The following is a 22,150-nucleotide window of genomic DNA, read 5'->3' as shown; positions in this document are numbered from 1 at the left end:
ATATTCTAGTTGCAGGTCCTTCTGGTTGTGCTATGTGGGATGCTGCCTCAGTATGGCCTGGTGAGCAGTGCTGTGTCCAGGCCCAGGATCCAAACCGGCGAAACCTGGGCCGCCGAAGCAGAGCACGCGAATTTAACCACTCGGCCATGGGGTCTGCTCCTCATCGTTCTCGCTCAACCGTATTAGTTGGGCAATTATTCCTACTCCCTTCTTTAGAAAGATTTTTTTGGTGAAATTCACATAAAATCAACCGTTTTAAAGGGAAAAATGCAGTGGCATTCAGTACATTCACAATGTGTGTAGCCACCACCTTTATATAGCTTCAAAACTTTTTTTTTTACTTTTTATTGAGATTATGATAGTTTACAACCTTGTGAAATTTCAGTTGTACATTATTGTTTGTCAGTCATATTGTAGGTGCACCCCTTCACCCTTTGTGCTCACCTCCCAAGCCCCCTTTCTCCTGGTAGCCAGTAATCTGTTCTCTTTGTCTACATGTTTAATTTCCACATATGAGTGGAGTCATACAGAGATGTCTTTCTCTATCCGGTTTATTTCACTTAACATAATACCCTCAAGGTCCATGCACGTTGTTGTGAATCGGACGGCTTTATCCTTTTTATGGCTGAGTAGTATTCCATCATATATATATATACATATATATATATACACCACATCTTCTTTATCCAATCATTAGTTGATGGGCACTTAGGTTGCCTCCATGTCTTGGCTACTGTAAATAATGCTGCAATGAACGTAGGGGTGCATGGGACTTTTGGAGTTGCTGATTTCAAGTTCTTTGGATAGATACCCAGTAGTGGGACGGCTGGGTCATATGGTATTTTTATTTTTAATTTTTTGAGAAATCTCCATACTGTTTTCCATTGTGGCTGCACCAGTTTGCATTCCCACCAGCAGTGTATGAGGGTTCCTTTTTCTCCACAACCTCTTTAACATTTGTCACTTTTTGTTTTGGTTATTTTTGCCATTATAACGGATGTAAGGTGATATATTAGTGTAGTTTTGATTTGCGTTTCCCTGATGATCAGTGATGATGAGCATCTTTTCTTGTGTCTATTGGCCATCCGTATATCTCCTTTGGCGAAATGTCTGTTCATGTCCCCTGCCCATTTTTTGATTGGGTTGTTTGATTTTTTCTTGTTGAGCTGTGTGAGTTCTTTATATAGTACAGAGATTAACCCTTTGTCGGATATATGACTTGCAAGTATTTTTTCCCAATTGGTGGGTTGTTTTTTGTTTCAACCCTGTTTTCCCTTGCCTTGAAGAAGCTCTTTAGTCTGATGAAGTCCCATTTGTTTATTCTTTCTATTGTTTCCCTTCTCTGAGAAGACATGGTGTCTGAAAAGATCCTTTTGATACTGATGTCAGAGTGTACTGCCTATATTTTCTTCTAGAAGCCTTATGGTTTCAGGTCTTACCTTTAGGTTTTTGATCCATTTCGAGTTTATTTGGGTGAATGGTGAAAAAGAATGGTCAATTTTCATTCTTTTACATGTGGCTGTCCAGTTTTCCCAGCGCCATTGGTTGAAGAGACTTTCTTTTCTCCATTGTATGCCCTCAGCTCCTTTGTCGAAGATCAGCTGTCCATAGATGTGTGGTTTTATTTCTGGGCTTTTAATTCTGTTCCATTGATCTGTGCACCTGTTTTTATACCAGTACCATGCTGTTTTGATTACTGTAGCTTTGTAGTATGTTTTGAAGTCAGAGATTGTGATGCCTCCAGCTTTGTTCTTTTTTCTCAGGATTGGCTTCAAAACATTTTCATCAGCCTAAAAGGAAATCCTGCATCGATTAAGCACTTATTCCCCCTTCCCTCCCCACCCCAGCCCCTGACCACTACCCATCTGTAGTTTGTCTCAGTGGATTTACCTATCTGCATATTTCATATAAATGGAATCATACAATAAGTGACTTTCTGTATCTGGCTTCTTTCAGTTAACGTTTTCATATAATATTTTTTGAGGTTCACACATGTTGTAGCACGTATCAGTACAGCATTCCTTTTAATGGCTGCATAATATTCCACTGTGTGGATATAGCACAATATGTTTATCTACTCATCCATTGATGGACAGTTGGGCCATTTCCACCTTTGGGGTACTGGCAATAGTGCTGCTATGAATATGTGTGCAGGCATTTGTTTAAACACCTGTTTTCAGTTCTTTGGGCTATAGACCTAGGAGTGGAATTGCTGGGTCAGGTAGTAACTCCATGTTTAATTTTATGAGGAATTGCTTCATATTTTCTTTTTACGGATGGAGAAAATAACGTGAGTGCTTTCAAATGCTTTAAGTCTAGAATAATTAACCCTCTTAGAAAAGTCATTGCCGTTTTCACTGGGTCATGGGTCCAGGAGGGAAGGCTTCCTGGAGGAGGCGAGACTAACAAAGGAGAGGCGAGTCACTCCTGGGAGATAGAGCAGAGGAGAGTTTAGCTCAATGTGAGATGCCAAGGGGAGGGAGATGCTCAGGAGGGTGGCATGGCTTGGATTCTGTCCTTCTGGGAAGTCCCGGGTTGAGTTTTGTGAAAGGAGACTGGGTATGACAGTGACATGAACAGAGGAAGAGGCAGGCAGCTTAGTGTGGCTGCTGCTGAGAGCCGGCTTAGAAAGAACTCAGGCCACAGGGCCACACATTCCTTCTGGGTAGCATTCTTCACCTTTCACACTTAGAGAAGCTGATCTCTGTTGGGTTTAGTTTTAGTCAGAACTATTTATTCTGGGACAGGCTTTGGGGCTCCATCCAGCTGTCTAATTTAAACACACATACCCACAAATACACATAACTGGGGGCTTTTCTGTTTTCTAAAAATATAGGTTAATTTCCTGCCTGCACACCTCAGTTCCAAGGGGCACAAATGAGAGATTACACGGATAGATGGTTGGCTTTTCTGTTTCCCCAGTAAGAATCATGATGCAGCTGGACCAAGAGACAAAAATCTGGGTCCTATTGTGAGATGTGAAAGGAAATGAGCAGCCTAGCTCATGCCACCCCACTCTCTAATAAAACTTCCGTGGCTGCCCATATCCATTAAACTCAGTGTGTACTCCTCATGCCAGGCACTCCGATCTCTGCAATAGCAAAATTGCCACCGTGATCACCATCATCTGATTCCCACCTTGCATCATGTACGTTCCACGACCTATCTTTTTAGCCTTCACAATGACTCTTCCAGGCAGACGAGATTATCTTCATGTTACAATGAGAAAGGTGAGGTTCCAAGAGAATAAGTTGGGCGGAATCAGGGTTTGAGGCCAAGTCTTGGCTGGAATCTGAAGCCCTGTTCCTTCCGCCGGGCTGTCTCCCCAGCTTCATTCACCACGCTGTGCAGCAGATCTCTAGAACTCATTGGTCTTGCACAACTGAAACTTTGTACCTTTGACCAACATCGTCCCATTGCCCCCTCCCCCCGGCCCCTGGCAACCACCATTCTGTTTGTGGCTTCTACGAGTTTGGCTATTTTAATAGCATTTTTGAAGGAAGGAAAAGAAGAGATAAAAGAGGAGAGAAGGAGCCTCAGATTGAACCTAGACAAAGAAAGAAAACTGACCCAGGAGAGAGAGAATGGGAGAAAGAGAGAGAGAGAGAGAGAGAAGGGAAGGGGGGAGGGGGAGGGGGGAGGGAAAGGAAGGGGAGTAAGGAGAAGGGAGAAGGAGAGAGCTTATCAAAGGGCTAAGAAGTGCCCCCATATTGTGCATTTGGCAGAACCCACATTTCTACTAAATGAAACCTGGTCCCTTTGAACGATTTCCCCCTGGCTGGGGGCCAGTGGGGGAGAGTGGAGACAGGAGACAGCCACACAGGCACATTTATTGATTCCAAATGGACTCCCCTGGGAGCACATCAGAATGATTTTCAGGATTCAATTGAATTGACGTGTTCCTTAAATTAAATTCTTTCATTGCAGCTCAGCTCCTCAACCACCACCCAGTTCTGTCCTAAAGGGGCTCTGATTCCCAATTAACGAATGAGACCTCAAGTAACCTGACTCTGCGTTTTGCTGACGGGGCAGACCAGATGACAGAACAGGTCTGGGAAAAGCGGGAACGTGTACCTCTCTGATTTTTCTCCTGGAGGCCCACCTGAGCTAGTTTGGGGGCAGGGAGGGAGAGGAGCAGGTTGCATCTGCAGGGATGCTCCCCAAACAGGTCCTTGCTCTAGGGGAGCTGGGTTCTCTTTGCAGCTTGTTGCATCTGGAGATCTCTCTCAGGAACGGAACCCGGGGGTGGACCGGGGCTAGGAAATCAGCACTTCTTGACATGTGGAATTATTGGAGAGAAAGGTAGGCAAGAACCTGCTAATTCTGGGCTCTGTTTCCCAGCCGTCCATCGCCTTGGCGTCTTTCTTTTGCTTGGATCCAGGTGACATTCTATGTCCTGGAGGAGGGGCACAGCTGGGCTGCTTTGAAATAGGGGCACCGAGATGCAAGTGGAGGCTGAACATAAACCTTGGAAGGTGAGTCCTTTCGGGAAACCACACTCCTACCTGGAGCTTCGCATGCACTATCTCATTTAATCCTCACAATAATCATATGGAACTAGCACCCGCATCTCACAGACAAGGAAACTGAGGCACAGAAGAGTTAAAAGATGTGTCCACGTGCATGTAGCGGGGATGTGGTATAGCCAGGATGTGAACATAGGTCTGTCCATCTCCAGTTCTACAGAACAGTTGAGAGCATGGATTCTAGAGCCAGCCAATCTGTATTTGAATCTGAGCTCTTCCCCCTACCAGCTGTGTGACCTTGAGCAAATTACATAATGTCTCTGTGCTTCATCACCTTCTGTAAAGGAGAGAGAAAAGTCTACCCACTTCACAGGGTTGTGAATAGTGAAGGAATATCTAAATCTAAATGCTCTAAAAGGTCAACTGTTTAGAGCAGCGACTGCCTGTACAGGTGTTAGTGGGAGTTTGGCAAATGAATTTTTACATTCTTAGCCACAAAGCAATATTCAGTGAAATAAAGGTGGGAGTGTCGGTCTGTGGGAGGGTGTGGTTTGGATAAGGGGAGAGGGATGCCTGAGCTGAACTTTATTGGATGAACAGGAAGTCTGAGCATCTTTCTATGGGTCCCTTCCAAGGCAGTCTTTGCCTTGTTCTTGCAGCTCCCGGGGGAGCCAAGGAGACTGCTTATCTCAGCCAAGTGGATCTGGGGCCAGGCCTCCAGGCACCCCGTGCAGGGAGCTTCCCACTCTGTGACAAGAACCCAGTGCTGTGCAGAAGGGAGGCTGCACGTGCCCTTCTGACAAACGGAGCCCTTTCCGTTGCTCTGAAAGCCATAATTAGGCCAGATCTCAGCGTGGCGGCCAGGATGTGTTAGCATTTCCAGCCCTCCTTCCTCAGAGCCTAGTTAACCAAATGAACTCTTCCTAAAGGTTGCGCATCAGCATTCTACCAGATAAAGGATAGCTCTGACAGAGCTCCCCGTGAGGCAAAGCAGAGGGCACAGCTCATCAGACGGACGTGGGTTCAAACCCCAGCGACACCACTTACCAGCTCTGTGACCCTGGAGAAGCTACTTAACCATTCTAAACCCCGACTTCTTTCTCCTTCGTAAAATGAGAATAAGAACGTTACTGGCTTCTTAAGGTTGTTGGCAACGATTAAAGTGGGATAATCCACGTAAGCTTTTAGCACAATGCCTGGGAGATAATCTCTTCATATTCGTGAGCCATTATTTTCATTATTGACAACATATTGACGTTCAGAATTAGTAAAATTAATAATGTTAATAGAAAATTAGAGTTTTCAGGGCACTTTTTCCGGTAGGAGCTTCCTCGTTGGTTCCTTCCAGCTTAGTAGGGTCCATCAAAGTCTCCATCCTCTCTGAAATTCGGAGCCATCTGAAGGACAGGATCATGGCCAGGAAGCCTGCTGAGAGTTTCTAGAAGGAATGGGAGCCTCTCTCTATGTGAATAAAGATCTCCTCGTTTTTCACTTGAGCAGCAGGTGTCAATAGTTTGGATCGGTCACCTGAGCAGGTGCATTGAAGGTAAGTGTTTCAGAAAGTTCTGAGATGGGTGTTGGCAGAGGAGGGAGTGTCTGAGGTTAAGTTCCCCTTCTTTCTCTGACCGTCAGGAATCTCAAAGCCAACAGTCAGACCGTCCTTCTTACTATCCCTTGCTAAGTCAAACCTTTTCCTGCTGAGGGGACTTTGTGTCTGCTATCTCCTTCTGGGGAGTCCCTTCCCTTAGACATGGGGACGGCTCTCTCACCTCAACCAGGCAGCTGTCATTGTCTCAGTTCAGGCTGCTAGAACACAAGGTCATAGACCAGGCGGCTTATCAATAACAGAAATTTATTTCTCACAGTTCTGGAGGCTGGAATCTGAGATCAGGGTGCCCGCATGTTGGGTTCTGATGAGGGTCCTCTTCTGAGTTGCAGACTGCTGGCTTCTTGCTGTGTCCTCACGTGGCAGAGAGCAGGGAGAGAAAACAAGGTCTCTTGCGACTCTTCTAAGGGCACCAATCCCATTCATGAGAACTCTACCCTCACGACCTCATCTAATCCAAATTACCTCCTGAAGGCCCCACCTCTTAATACTATGACATTGTGGGGTAGGGTTTCAGCATGTGAATTTGGGGTGCACACAAATATTCGGTCTGTAACCATCCCCTTAGGGCCACTATCCCTGACTGTCCTATTTCAAATCTCAACTCCGCCCTAGGCACTCACAAGTCCCTAACTTGTTTTTCATTTTCTTCCCCAGGACAAAGGGAGGCCCCACCTACAGGCTGACATTGCCCTGGTCTCAGAAGACCCCACAGTGTAAATTTGTACCAGTTTCCTATAAAATTTTCAAGAGCCTTACAAATATCCATTTCTTTTGACTCAACAATTTGATTCATAGAAACAGCCTAAGGTAATACTGTGGAATACAGAGAATGGTGAGCGAGAACTTTCATCCAAGTAGCACTTATAGAAGTGAAGAGTTGGAAATCACCTAAACATCTCACCATAAGGGAATGGATTAAAGTGTCGTTGAACATCAGTGGTTTGGAACATCACGCAGGCATTTCAAGTCTTTAATGCAGTGGGGATGCCATTAGAGTACAAAATAAATCTGGATGTTAATACTTACCTACAGTGTAATTCTGAATGGGTGCATGGGAGATGATGTTCCAAACTATTAAGCTTAAGGATGGAAAGAAAGACGGGTGATTATTCTCTTCACTTGTATGTTTTCTAAGATATGTTTACAATGAATACACATTACACTTATAATGAGGGAATAATATTGTCATCTACAGAGGGGTGTTTTTACAAGTCTCGTCATGTGTCTCATCGCCATGAACACAACTGTCAGTCCCACTAACAGAATGTGGCCCCTCCGGAGGATGTGATAAGCTGCATCCCCAGCATTCCTGGACACAGTGAGGAAGGGATCTGCTTTTTTTTCTTTTCTGTGTGCTGTTCAGAAAACAGCAGGCACAGCAAATAACAACCCTCTAGATAATACAAATGGGTAAATATTGCCAGGATTTGTTACATAAAGTGCTAAAAAATATAACTTGAGGATGTAACCACTTATTTTCCCACCTTCAGAAATCCCAGCATCTGTTCCTGCCAAAAAGATGGAGGGTGGGGAATTTTGCAAAGAAAAGAAATTCATAAGCCTTTTCTTTCAAACTGACAAAGGAAGAGGTGGGGTTGATAATGGAGAAAAATGCCGCATTAAATAAAATAGGAGATGTGGCTGTTATTGCTACTGAAAACACAGGGAGCTGGGTTTTGCAGCATGAGACTGACAGGTGAGACCTACAGAAGGACTGGGGATTAAAGGACGCTTTCTAGATTTGCAGGGAAGGTGGGGAAAATTCTTCTGCTTCTCTCACTAATAGATACACACAGAGTCTGAAGAGGCTTAAGAGAGGTGAGTGGATTCCCCCCAAGACCTGTCTTGTGATTTGGGGCAATTCAAGGAAAAGAGGAAGAAAAAGTCCTCTCTGAATCAATATTCTTTCCTCTGCGTTTTCAAACTTTCTCTTTAGCAACCACAGACAGTGTTCCTGTCTCTGCGCACTGTGTGATGAATTTTTCATCACTGGTTTTCACATCCTCTTGCCTTTCTAGGGGTTTTCCCTCATCTAACCCTGGCCGCCAGCCCCACCCTTGCCAATTCTTGACAACAATGTTAAACCACACCTGCCTGGAGCCTGAGTCAGCTCGCACCTGCCCAGGCCTCTGTGGGAAGGTGAAACACCCAAGGTGAAAAGGCTCACAGCTGGTCCCAAGCCTGACACACCAACCAAGGCTGGTCTCCACCCTGGGCTCCAGTTCTAATTTCCAGTGCCCTCTAAAGGACTGGCCAATGTCAAGCAGTGCCTGCCTGATACCCTGGGCTGATGCCAGGACAGGAGAGTCGGCCACAGTTTCATGAAGACACTACTGGGATCTCAGAGATTGATTTTTGAAGCTTTGATTGAGTTCAGTACTTTTCCGGAAGGCTAGGAGGCCTGGAGTGGCTGGGCGGCTGCCTTGAATTCAGGCTGGTAAAATTCTCCTGATTAGACCAACTTGCTAGGTTGGATAAAGGTCTTAAACTGGAGGTCCACAGTCAAATTCAGCCCATGAATATATTTTCCTTGGCCTGTACAATGATTTTTATTTTTTAAAATTACTGTCAAGATGTAAAGCTTGAATGATTCCATGTGAAAGTCTGCATTTCTGACTTTTTTTTTTTAAATAGAGAGATTTGTTTGTAGAATGTGATGTTGAAAAATATGAACCCTGGAGCTGGATTTTCTGGTTTAGAATCCCAGCTCTGTGATTGACAGCAAGTTACCAAAACTCTCTGTACCTCAATTTTCTCATCTGTAAAATGGGAATAGTAATAATAATACCTATCTCAAATGCTTGTTGTAAGGATTAAATTAATTCATATAAGCAATGTTTTTAGAACAATATGCCCACCATATGTAAGTGTTAGAATAGTTACTACACTCTGTTGCTGTTAACACTGGGTGGTCATTCACAACATCATCTCCCTCGCTCAAGATAAGACATAACCTCTCCATTTGCCTGTGTTTCCCATCCCACTCATATAATTCACTCATTGTATTAGTTGTCTGACCGCTGTAAGTATTTGAGTTTGAGACCCCTGGTCTCAAATGAAGATACAGTATTTGCCACTGTGGGAACCTTGTAAACCCATGAGGGTAGTACTGCTTTGGACAACAGCCTGGAGATCCCATATCTGCAAATTTCCTGGCACCACGAAGTCTATGAACATTATAGCTGGATCTTTATTTCCTGCTCCTGATTTGGCCATATGACTTGGTTTGAGCAACTGCATGAAACAGAACTGATGGTGTATCAGTTCTGAGCCTAAGCCTTACGTGTTTCTTCTTGCATTTTCACTATTACTGTTGAGAGGAAAAACCTCAGGCTAGATGCTGGTCCCAGGAATAAGAAGAGCAATACATGAAGCAGGGCTTCCCCAGTTAAGCTGACCTATCCAAATCCAGCACAGAGTAGGGTCCCAACTGAACTGCGGAAGTATTAGCAAACCCAGCAGAGATCTGCTGAACCCAAACTAGATCAGCCAATCCATAGGGAACCCACACTCATCTGAGATATAAGAATAAATGGTTTTTGTTTTAAGCCACTGAGTTTTGGGGTGGATTGTTACACAGCAAACTCCAGCTGATAAACTGTCCAATGGAACCCCTTAGCATCACCCAGTGGCCACAGAAGGCATAGCAAATTTTTCCAGAATACAGTGATGATGCCATCTGTGTTAGGTATGACCAGCAGCTCTCTGAGGACTGTGCTGCTCTCTAACTCACCTGAAGAGTCAAATATTCAAAGGTCGGAGTGTTGGATAACCAGCTGGCAGTTGGTTGCCCCAACCCTTCACACAACCTTGGACAAAATCCTGAGACACAGCAGGGTACGACCCAAAGCTCCATAGATTTTCTTAGTTCCCATGGCTTATTTTCCCATGGTTTTTTTTTTTTTATCTCCACATCCTCATCCACACAGACATCACCAAGTTTTTGCTTATTTGTTTATTTCAACTGTTTATTCTGGTTACACAATGTAAGAATGGACTGCTGGAGGCAGAGTCAGGAAGAAAAGTTAAGAAGCTATTGGAGGTATCCCAGTGGGAGATAGTATTGGCTTGAATGAAGACTATAAGAGTGAGGAAGGAAATAAGTGAGCAGATTCAATAAAAAAAAATCAATAACAACACTTATCAGGTGCTTGTTATGTGTCAGCCACTGTTCTAAAAGCATTACATACATTTAATCAACAATCTTATGGATCAAGTACTATTACTCCCTCCACTTTACAGATGATGATGATAAAGCCAAAGTGACCCAGCCTGCAAGCGGTACATTCAAACCCAGGAAGTCTAGATCCTGAGTCTGGGCTCTTAATCACTGCATGATTCTGCTACTACATTATTTCAAAGCTTTGCAGGAGGTAGAATAAACAGGACTTTGTGGTTGATCAGCCATAGGAGGTGAAGAACACGGAGTTCAAAACAGTCCAAAAGCAACATGGTCTTCTCATTTTTACTAGGGAAGAGCATGTGTGTGCTGAGTGCACGCCCACTTACGATGACAACCAAGAAAAAGTCCACTCACAGAGGAAGATTTTGGTTAAAGAAGAGAAGACTCATGGGAGAGTGATTACTGTCACCAAATCTTTGAAGGACTGGCAAATATTTGGTTCTGACTTCTTTTCTGGGGGATCCAAAAATTAGGATTGGGACAAATAGGTAGAAATTTCTGAGAGATGGATTTGATTTTAATGTAAGGAATAACTTTTGGTGGTCAGAATTTCACATGGTTAGGATGAGCTTCCTTGGAGATATGGAGAAGCCTAGCAATAGTCTAAGCAAGGTCTCAACATCACTTGGAAGGGATAATGAATAGGAGAATCCAGCAGGGGTGTGTGTGTGATAACAAATAAACTATTCCAAAACAGTCACAGGAACACTGTGTGAGAGAACTTGTTTTGAATTTTCCTACCACAGCTGGGTACTCATTTCATTCTTGAGGAATAAGTGGAAGCTATTTGAAATCTGTTTGCCTCTTTGACTTTCCCAGTTAATACAGTAGCCAAGACTTGACAAGATAAACAGGTATTTGGAGGGAGAAAAAACCTGAGTATTCTTGGCTTTGTCTTGCTCTTCAAGAAAAGATTCTTGTTTTATGAGGAGCAGCATCCTTTCTCTCTGGAACAATGATCAATACTGGTTTTTCTACTAAAGCTACCAAGTATATTTTCTTTATTTCCAAGAGATCACTGCTGGGAGCAGAGAGGCAGTGCCCTCATTCAATTGGATGCCCTAGAACTCTTGCTCTTTGACAAAACTTTTAAAAAGTGCTTTGTAAGAGGTCACTTTCTAGACAGCCCCTTAGGGCACAGTATACAAAGCAGCCTCAGAGTCCTTCACTCCCTCCCTGCTCTTGTCTTGAAGTTAAGATTTCTTTATGTATGACTCTCCCTTATCTGAGTAACTGGTGCTATCTGGTAGAGACCAGATGACCAAGTCTAGGATGAAGAGTGGATCTCTGGGACTTGGACTTGACTACATGATGGAGGCTACCAGGAAGAGGTAGAGAGATCAGTGCAAACTGAATGTTTGAGATAGAATTCAAAAGATGGGGATAAAAACTCAGAAAATCTGACAGTAGATTCAGTATGAGCACAGAGCTAGGTGATAGAGTTTAAATAAAAATATCAGGTAAATGTAAACACACGGTCATTCCAAGGTACAAAGGTAGGAACTAAGAGGAAACCCAGGCCTTTCTTGATGAGCTGAGCAGGGATACCCAACTCCTCTATTGTAGGACTTCAACTGTTTGATACGAAAAAAGAGTGTATTAGGAGTGTCCTAGTTTAGAATCATCAGTCAGGACAAGCACGTCTATATTTTGAGTTGTAACTGGCCTCCTGTCAGTCACAGCTTTAAAAGCTCTTAGATATCAGGGTCTCAGTCCACCTCTGCAGCTGCCTAGTTCAGCACCATGGATAGATCACAGGGAGCCACAAATTTTCTCTGCTTTTTCTTAAGATCACATTTTAAAACAAAAATGAAATTGATCATAGGGAACCCCATTCAATCTAGAAAAAGAAAAGGGATCAAAATTAATAGGAATAGGTCATGAAATCTAAGGGAGGGAATGCAATCTTGACAGGAGGCTCTGTGATCAAGAGATGATAAGTCACTACTTTCTCGATCTCTCTCCATGGTAGCCATGTGTTGTGTTCTTCATGACGTCTCCTAGGAGCAGAGTCAGGTTTGTAGTTTGCCTCTAAAAGTGGCTAAGGGCATAATGCTATGCATTTTTAAGTCATTTCTAGCTCCATTTTATTGCTCTTCTCTTCTGTTTTTTAATTACCTTGCATCTATTTTGAGTTTGGGCTTTCTCTTTTGATATTACACATTCTCTTGTGTCATATGACATCTTTTCTGGAAAACAATAAGTCAAATATCAAATTAAAACATACACTTGAACATAAACTGACATACATGCATATATGTGATCACACGATCTACATACACATATTTTCTCTCAGCAGCACCCCGGTACACCACCACCACAACAAAAAATTGAGAGGTGCCTCATAAGCAATACGATCCAGAGAAAATACATAAAAGGCATTTGGGTAATGGAGTTAGTGGGGTTATTTTGGTGTTCTCTGGGGACTTTAAATTTCTAGTCTGTCAGAGATGAAAGACGCAATATGCAAAGATTACCCCAAAAATGTTATCTCTCATATGACCCTTGGTAACATAACTTTGCCACCCTTCTCATTAAGAGCTAGAGTCTGTTTTCCCACATGTCGAGTTTGGGTTGGCCCAGTAACTTTCTTTGACCAACAGAAAGTCATGGAAATGATACTGTGGAAGTTTTGGAGTCTAGGTTTCAAGAGGTCTTGCACTGTCCACTTTCACTCTCTTGGAATGCTTCTCCGAGACCATGATGTAAGGAAGTAGACCTAGCCTAATGAAAAAGAAGAAGCCACATGGAAAATAACCAAGGCACCCAGTCAGCAGCCAGACTCTCCTTCCCTAGCTGCTTCAGTTCACAGAACAAGCTGATGCCAGAGGACTAAAACCTAGATCTCCAAGTTTCTAATCTCATGCCCTTAAAGAGTGTGTTCAACAGAGTAACTCTCCTCGGTGGGAGATGGCAGCTGCTGTGTGAGCAGAACTCTGGGATACAGTATGAAAAGGACCACACCGAGTGTCAAAAGACAGAACTGTAACCCCAGCCGAATCAACAACTTGCTGTGTATATATAAGCAAGTAAAATGACCTCTCTGGGCCTCAACCCCCTCATCTGTGGAGTGAGCAGGTTAGAGAAGCAAATCCCCAAGGCCCCTTTAAGTTCTAATAGTCCCTGATGGTGTGACTCTAACGCATGCCTTCTCAACTCTTTAGTCACAGCAGGAGCTCAGGGATTTTACTGTGACAGGCTGGAAGCCAGCGAGGGGGAGGCAGGGGGTTGCATTTCATTCTGTCAGCTCCCCTTCTTCTAAAGGGTAACATTGTCACTCACAGCTTATCTTGCTGTGAACTTTCCTTAATGGTTTAGTTGGATTCAGGCTCAGATTAATCATCCTGGGCAACAGGCAACACGACAAACTCATCACTAATTAATTGGCAGCAACACAAGATACCACATTCCCTGGTGCAGAAGGTCTGTTTCTATACCAGCCTCTAGCCTCCTGGGTCCTAACAGTGGTGTGCCTTTTCATTTTCTGTGTTCTTATCTTGGCTAAGAGCACAGGTGAATGCTCACCATGGGGAAGAATAACAAGATGAAGATTCAATTCAGGAAAGTGTGTTTCTGTTTACATCTTCATTCCCAAAACCAACGTTGTATTTAGGGGAGAAGTTCTGCTTTGGCTACCTTCTGTAAATAAAATGTTTGCTCTTGCAGTGTTAAATAAAAATTCAATATTATTGCTACACATGAAATACTGTAGAAGTGAAGATTAGGTCATACCACGAATAAGCTCTGAATTTTGATTTTCAATAGAATTTCTTATCAAAGAGATGTATTCACACTCAACTATGCACATACCATACCACCTATGTTCAACGCTAAATCTCCAGTACATACAACAGTAAATGTTCATTGAAGGAATGAATAAATCTCTCTTACAAAGAATGAATAAATGCTCTTACAAAGTAACTACACTTTTCTCCACTATCTCACCCTCTATTAATTCATCAAATCACAGCATTCTTGCTTTCATCTGCACACCAGCAATCTCAGTATTAGTCAGGATTCTTCAAAAATGACAGAAGCATAAACACAACTCAAACTAGCTCAGGCAAAAAAGGGAATCTTTGGATCGGGTGTCTAGAAAGAAAGTTGGGTCATTCATCGTGATCAAAGGAAAAGATTTGGGAGTTTGGGAGTGGAAGATTCATCCTGAAACTCAATGCTGCCAGAAATCAATCAGTCAACAAACCAATTCCCCCCACCTCCGCCCCCATGTGAGGACACAGCAAGAAGGTGGCGGTCTGCAAGCCAGAAAGCAGAAGGAGGGCTCTCACCAGGACCCTACCATCCTGGCACCCTGATCTTGAATTTCCAGCCTCCAGAACTGTGAGAAAATAAGTTTCTGTTGTTTAAGCAGTCCAGTCTGTGGTATTTTCTATGGCAGCCTGAGCTAACTAATACACCGACCTAGTTTTCCTCTTATCTCTATGATATTTTATCCTTTTGTGCTCTTTTCTTCGTTGATTTTTACCTAGTCCCATATTTTCAATAATCATTGCCACTTAGGGCTCCCAAATATAATCTTCAGCTCTGATTTCTCACATGAGCTACATATTAACATATCTTGCTACCTAGTATATAGTTCCATGGGTGCGTCACACTCAGATAACCAAAACTGAACACATTATCGTCTCCCAAAGCTCCTGCTCCATCGTTGTTCCCATCTATACTCTTCATCTCTGTGAGGGGACTTGCATTCACCCATTAGTGAAAGGGTGTCAACATTGATACATCTTTCTCCCTCATCCTCAGGCGCAAGCCCTCACCAGATGCTACTTGTTGTAACTACCAAGTTACTTTAGAACTCTTCTGTTTATCTTCACTTTTGTAGATAACTCCTTAGTGAAATTGACCACTATTGCTCAGCTGGATTTCTACAACGCTCTCCGAAGTGGTCTCCATGATTCCAGTTCTGCTCTCTGTAATCTACTCTATATTCTGTAGCCAACCTTGATTATACTTTTCCTCTGCATAAACCCAGCACTGATCAAAGATCCTGCTTGCACTGACTCCCACTTACCTTTCCATCATTATTTCTTGCTCTTTCCCCTCATATTCTTTACTTCAGCCATGTGGATCTACTTACAATTCTTTGGGACTCTGCTGTTCTCATTAATGGCTCTGAATGTTTGAATATCTATTCCCTCTATCTGAAAAACCCTTTCCATTGCTCTTTACCTGCTTAACTGCTACCAGTCCTTCTGGTTTCAGCTTAGCTGTTCTTCCTTTGGGAAGACTTCTCTTCCCCCTAAATTTAATGAAGTTCTTACAGGATCTCACAGACCATGCGATTAATCTTATTGTAGGACCACTTTCCAGCATTATAAACGATGTGCTTACTTTTTCCCTCTTCTGTTAGACTGTGAGTTCCTTAATTGTAGAAGTAGTGTTTGGTGTCTGTTGTGGACACTTAATTGATGTTTGTTTAATGAGAGAGTCAATAAAGTAATGAGTGAAAAAATATACAAACCCATACCCACACTCCAGTTGCAAAGTGACCATAATTCATTCAGCTTAGCTCTTACTAAAAAACACACTCCATAGTTTCACTTTGTTAATGGGAATGTGTTTGTCAGGCCTCTATGAAGTATCACCTTTATGGCTTTATACACAAAGTCTAGAAGTTTATGTGTCCTCTATGCTAATTCCATTACCCTCGTTTTGAAAATCTATTCTATCCACCAATGTCTGCTGTTCTGGGCTTCTTTGAATGAAGAGCTGTTTTATTAACAATTGTCTCCTAGTGACAAATAAACACACGTTAAAGCTCTCAGATGGACTTTGCAAATGACGTGTTCCTTCTTGTTACTCTTTTCCCTAATATTGGTTTAACGGTTTTCTAATCACTGTGGAATAAGAAACACTGCCTGTTATTTTACCCAGACAAGTGGCTCACTCGGATCTGTTTGCCTGTTTTATCTGGGTTCTGGACTTTGATTTTACATGAGTGTGAATAAATTCAGTGACAGAGTGCTTGGGTTTGGGTAGTTACTGAAAAATAGGATATAAAATGCTAAGTGGAAACTTCTGGTTAAATGTGCATGACTAAAATGACAGAAGAAAAGTATATACACATTTTTAAAAATCCATAGCAGAACTAGAAAGGTGGAAAGAGCACCACCAACACACTATGATGGAAGAGAAAATGGCTGAAAGGACTGACAATGGGAGTAGACTGGATAAAGAAAAAATGGCCATGGGTTGTCAGCAGGGTGAGGAATTAAAAGGTAGAGCAGTTAAGCCAGGCCCTGGAAATCAGAGTGGCTTCACTGACATTTGTCCCTAGGATAATGTTTCGTGTACAGATATTTTACCCAGAAATTCTGACAGACTCCCAGAGTGGGATCTATGGCTAGCAAAGTGGGGCTATACCTCAGATACCTTACAGCTTCCAGAAAAGATGGGGAGACCATATATTCAAAATGAAGAACACTCCATTTATGTAACTCATAGAAAAGCCCACCTCATCCGCCATCCCCTCCTCTACTCCATTGTCTTATAGAAACACCAGCATTAAGGCCCTTCTGATGTAAATCTGCATTCTTTGCCAAGAGAACATGAAATTTCACTTGGACTGAAGAATTACTCCTCAGCTGCCAACATCACTCAATTTAAATTTCATCCATAATTATGAACAGCAACCTATAAATCCCATACATTTGAAGAAACCAAACAGTGTGAAAAGGAATTTTAAAATACAATAAACGGCAAATTAACCTGTGAGGGAACAGTTAACACAATAAACTGAAGGAAATTTATTGAATTATCACATCAATAAGAAAGAACAGGTTGGAAAGGAAAAGAAAACAGGAGAACTCTCAAAAGCAAAATTTTAAAACCATGATTGCTAAACTAAAAACAAAAACTTAGTAGATCAATGGTCTGGATAGAAGAATGGATACCAGTGAAGACTAAAATCTGGACTGGGATAGCAAGCTGAGGGATATTTCTCAGAACTGAAGAAAAAAGGTCAAATTTGGGGGGAAATCTTAAGATATATCCAGAAGATCCAACACATGGTTAGCAAATGTTCCAGAAAGAATGAAAGAGAGAAAATTATCAAATAAATAATAAAAGAAAATTTTCCTGAGCTGAAGAAAGGACTGGCCAGGTTATCAAATGGGATATTTCATTTATTCAACAAATTTTTATTGACTACCTGTGTGTCAGGCGTTATTTTAAACGCAGTGATAAAGAAGACAAACAACACATGTAAAGATATCCTGGTGAAGTTATCTGAATTTCACATACTAAAACAAAGTGCTAAACCCTTCTGCTTTTGGCTATGATAAGATAACTTGTACTGAGCTAGTCTTCCCTATGTAAAAAACTCTAAAACTAGACAAAATATGTAAGTCAACAGATTTTCAGATGGTGGAAAACGGGTAGCACAAGACTGTGATACCTGAAAGAAGGGACACACTTAGGTGAGCCCCATGATGGCACAGCTCTCTGCCTGGGAAAACTTACCCCGGTGCAACACAGAGAACCAGGGTATGAGAAGAGAACAACAGTCCTGCTAAGTTGAGGAGGCACAGGTCAGAGTTTGGGACACCTGAAATGAAGCAGCTTGGAATCTGCTTAATGAATGAATCAATGAATTAACGTTTAATGATGGAATCAAAGAGATAGAAGCTGTGCAGAGAGGGAACCCTAGAAGTCCATGCAGGGCGTCCCTTGCAAGTCCACAGAGGAAAGCTAGGTTGTCCACTTTCAAGGTGAGATGTCCCAAGTTTTACTAGACAGCAGCTGAAATGAAATTGAAATGGAATTTCATTGAAAATGGAATTAGACATTAGAGGTCAAAACTACAATGAGATATCATCTCACACTTGTAAGAATGGCTATTATCAAAAAGACAATATCAAATGTTGGTGAGGATGGGGAGAAAAGGGAACCCTGATGCACTATTGGTGGGAATGTAAACTGGTGTAGCCACTATGGAAAACAGTTTGGAGGTTTCTCAAAAAATTAAAAATAAAGCTACCATATGATCCAGCAATTCTACTGCTGGGTATTTATCTGAAGGAAATGAAAATACCAATTTGAAAAGATGTATTCACCCCTATGTTTATTTCAGCATTATTTACAATAGCCAAGGTATGGAAGCAACATAAGTGTCCATTGATAGAGGAATGGATAAAGAAGATGTGGTGTGTGTGTGTGTGTGTGTTTGTGTGTGTAACAATATCATTCAGCCATAAAAAAAAGAACAAAATCTTGCTATTTATGACACCATGGACGGATCTAGAGGGTATTTGCTAAGTGAAATAAGTCAGACAGAGAAAGACAATTACCATATGACTTCACCTATGTGTTCAATCCAACAAACAAAACAAACAAACAAACAAAACAAAACAGAAACAGACACATAGATACCAATTGGTGGTTACTACAGGAGGGAGGGGTCAGGGGCCAGGTGAAATAGATGAAGCGGATTAAGGGGTACAAACTTCCAGTTATGGAATAAATAAGTCATGGGGATGTAATGTACAGCATGGGGAATATAATCAATAATATTGTAATAACTTCGTATGGTGACAAATGGTAACTAGACTTATTGTGGTGGTCATTTCACAAAGTATATCGATACTGAATCACTATTATGTACACCTAAAACTAATATCATATTGTATGTTGATTATACTTTGACTAAAAAAAATGTACTGGAGGAAGAAGAATGTCAAGAGATGTTGGTGTCTGGCCCTAGAGTGAAGGGATTTTCTTAACACATCCCTAACACACCTGAAATCCAGCTAAGACACAAGAATGCCTCATTTTAGGATAAAGACACACCCTAGAGTAAGACCTACTTTTGACCTGCCTTAACAAAGCTCAAAAACAAGCCCTAATAGGTTCTTCAGGGGAAACAGAGTTTAGAGGTTGAAGTCGGCTGAATGAGAGAGGTTCGATAAACACTTTTTCATAGATTTTCACTGGCAAAATGTAAAACCAAACCTGCACAAGTTCACGGTGATCAGCCAGCAGTTGAACTGCCTGCTAGAACAAGAATCAACACTTTCCATAAAAACAGAATCCAAAGTGTCTATAATATATTAATCTACTATGTCCAATATTCAGTTAAAAGCCACTAGTCAGACAAAGAAATGGGAAAAAGTGATCCATGGTCAAGAAAAATAAAGTCAATATAAACCAATCCCAAGGTGGTACCATTGTGGGGCCAAGCAGACAAAGATTTTCGAGGAGCTATTATAAATACGTGCAAATGATTAAAGGAAACACTTAAAGAAAATACAGTCTTAATGAGTGAACTGACAGGAAATGCTCCCCAATTAAATGGAAACTACAGGAAAGAACCAAATGAAAAGGCTAGAAATTAAAAGTATAATAATGAAAAGTAATTAGTTAAAAACTCACTGGATGGGCAAAAGAAAGTCAATGAATTTTAAGATATATAATTGGAAGTTATCTAATTTAAAAAACAAAGAGAAGAATGATTGAAGAAAAATTAACAGGGCCCCAGGGTCCTGTGAGACGATATCAAATGATCTGACATACATGTGGCTAAAGTTCCCCAAAGACAAGAGAGTGAGATCGGAGCAGGAAAGGTTTGAAATTAATGACCTAATATTGCACTTTATGAAAGTAGAAAAAAAAAGAGCAAAGAAAGTTAAAGGGAAGGAAAGAATAAAGAGCAGAAATCAAAGAAAGGGATAAAAGAAAAAAAGAGAAAATTAACAAAACCAGAAGTTGCTTCTTGAAAAATATCAACAAAATTGACAAAGGTCTAGCTAGACTGATCAAGAAAAAAAAGGAAAGAATTCAAATTACAAAATCAGGAATAAAAGAGTGGTTATTAGCTCCACAGATTCCAGAAGCAGTAGAAAGATAATAACAGAAAATTAGTAAAAAAATTGAATTTATCAAAAACTTTCCCAGAAAAAAATGTGAAGTCACGGTGGTTTCATTGGTGAATTCTATCGAACATTCATGGAAGAAATCACACCAAACTTACACAAACTTTTAAAAAATAAAGAGGAAGCACCTTGCAACATGTTTTGCACAGCCAGCGCAATGCTGATATTTAAACTGGGCAAAGACATTCCAAAAATGAATAAAATTACAGCTTAGAATCATGCCTGAACATAGATGCAGATATCCTTAAAATGTCGCTAAATCAAATTCACATATATGACGATACATTATGATCACAAAAATTAAAAAGAAAACGCTGAAATATTGAAGAGAAAGGAAAAAAGTTTCTATAAAAAGAAATCAAAACTATATTGACTTATCCTCCGTTAGAACAATAATGAAACATCTTAAATTCTGATAGAATATGATTTTGAACTTTTACTCATATACCAGACAAAATTATATATGCAGTGCAATCTCAGTTATGTAAAAATATGCATAGAAAATATCTGAAAAGAAATGTGTGTGGAACACGTAAACCAGTCACAATGTTGAGAGTTTTAGAAACATTATCACACTTGATCCTCACAGCAGCCCCATGTAGGAAGGATTATTTTCTTTATTGATCAGTCTCACACAGCTGGCAGAGAAGAGAGCTGAACTCCAATCCTTGCCTTCTGAATAGGCGAATGTTTGACTGCATGCCTTGTCATCAGATTTGAAGAATTTACGCTTGGTATTGAGTGATAGATACCTCTGCTGCATCAAATAACCATGGCCCCAAGTCAAAGCGGACCCAGTGACCAGCACTCTGGGCCAGACTTCCAGTAGAGCTTGGGAATTGGTGCTTGACAAGAGGACAAGTGACTGAATTCTCGGCATTGGTTGACGTCCTTCTGCTCTGGGAAGCCAGGAAGGTCTCCCTGAAACCTGTTTGATTCCACTGGCTTTCCTACAAAGGGACAACTACCATTGCTAAGTGACTTTTCCAGCTTCAAGGCAACATGAATGACTTTTTCAAGAGTTCTGATTCCACACGGAGTGGGCATGTCATGGAATTTGAACCTCTTGACATAATCGGGAGCTTTCTCCTCCCTCCCTCTTTCAGGGTCAGCCAGCAGTAATCTGGCTCCCTTCTGTCTGCCCACATTATCTCTACCGTGGCGAATTAACAACTACTTCACTATGCAGCTGCTAGAGGCTGGAATAATTAATTAAAATTTAAAATGGAACCATTTACAAGACTTCGCATCCAAAACTATGGGCGTGGGTCACCTCTTCAAGGCGTTTCAACTGATTAGCAAGGAAAAGAAAACCAAGAGGATATTAGCAGCATAAAGTGTATTCCCTTAAGCGTATATATAAGTAGCCAAACCCTAGAAGCTGATATCAAAGCAGAACAATCTTGTTGTGTATGACAATTGGAAATTTATCCAGAGCATCAAAATGGATTCACGTGGGGAAAATGAGAGCTAGGATACGAAACTTAAAACCTTGATGAATAAAAGTGGCAGGTCAAAATGATGGTCCATCTTTCCTTTTATCGAGTGCTCCAATAACTCACGGGCAAAAACACATGTCTGTGTTTTGATTTTATGAGGCTTCAAATGAGAAGTAAGCAAGCTAATGGCATGGGTTCTAGACACCTGTCTAACCGCATAGGTTATTTTTGCCTAGGTGAGAAAACTGATATCTTTCTCAAGTTACTAAAGTGACTTTCTCAAGGTCACACAGCAAGTGATTCGTTCCTAAAAACACTCTTGTTGGAAGAGCCCGGATTCACTTTCAACATTGGTATTTCCAGTTCCAACCCAATCAAAATTGATGCTCTAATTGATGGCCCTGGGATTGCCAGATCTGCAAGCGCTTTCTGATCTCAGAGACGTAGAGAGCTACGGACTTCGATAATTCATGACAACCCAGCAGTTTCCTAGTTTTCTGAGGTTTGGGGGAGAGAATGAGAATTCATTGAGACTTTACCCTGTGCCTGGACCTGTGGCC

General features: G+C 41.5%; 1 protein-coding gene across 1 annotated transcript in view; it reads right to left on the bottom strand.

The window, feature by feature from the left end:
* Positions 1-22,150, bottom strand: part of SHISA9 (shisa family member 9) — a 332,306-nt gene that overhangs the window by 14,760 nt on the left and 295,396 nt on the right. The window lies entirely within an intron of this gene.

The sequence above is a fragment of the Equus quagga genome, chromosome 7 (genome assembly GCF_021613505.1).
Source record: "Equus quagga isolate Etosha38 chromosome 7, UCLA_HA_Equagga_1.0, whole genome shotgun sequence".
Classification (NCBI taxonomy): domain Eukaryota; kingdom Metazoa; phylum Chordata; class Mammalia; order Perissodactyla; family Equidae; genus Equus; species Equus quagga.
The sequence above is the reverse complement of the archived record's forward strand: the minus strand, read 5'-3'. Positions and strand labels throughout refer to the sequence as shown.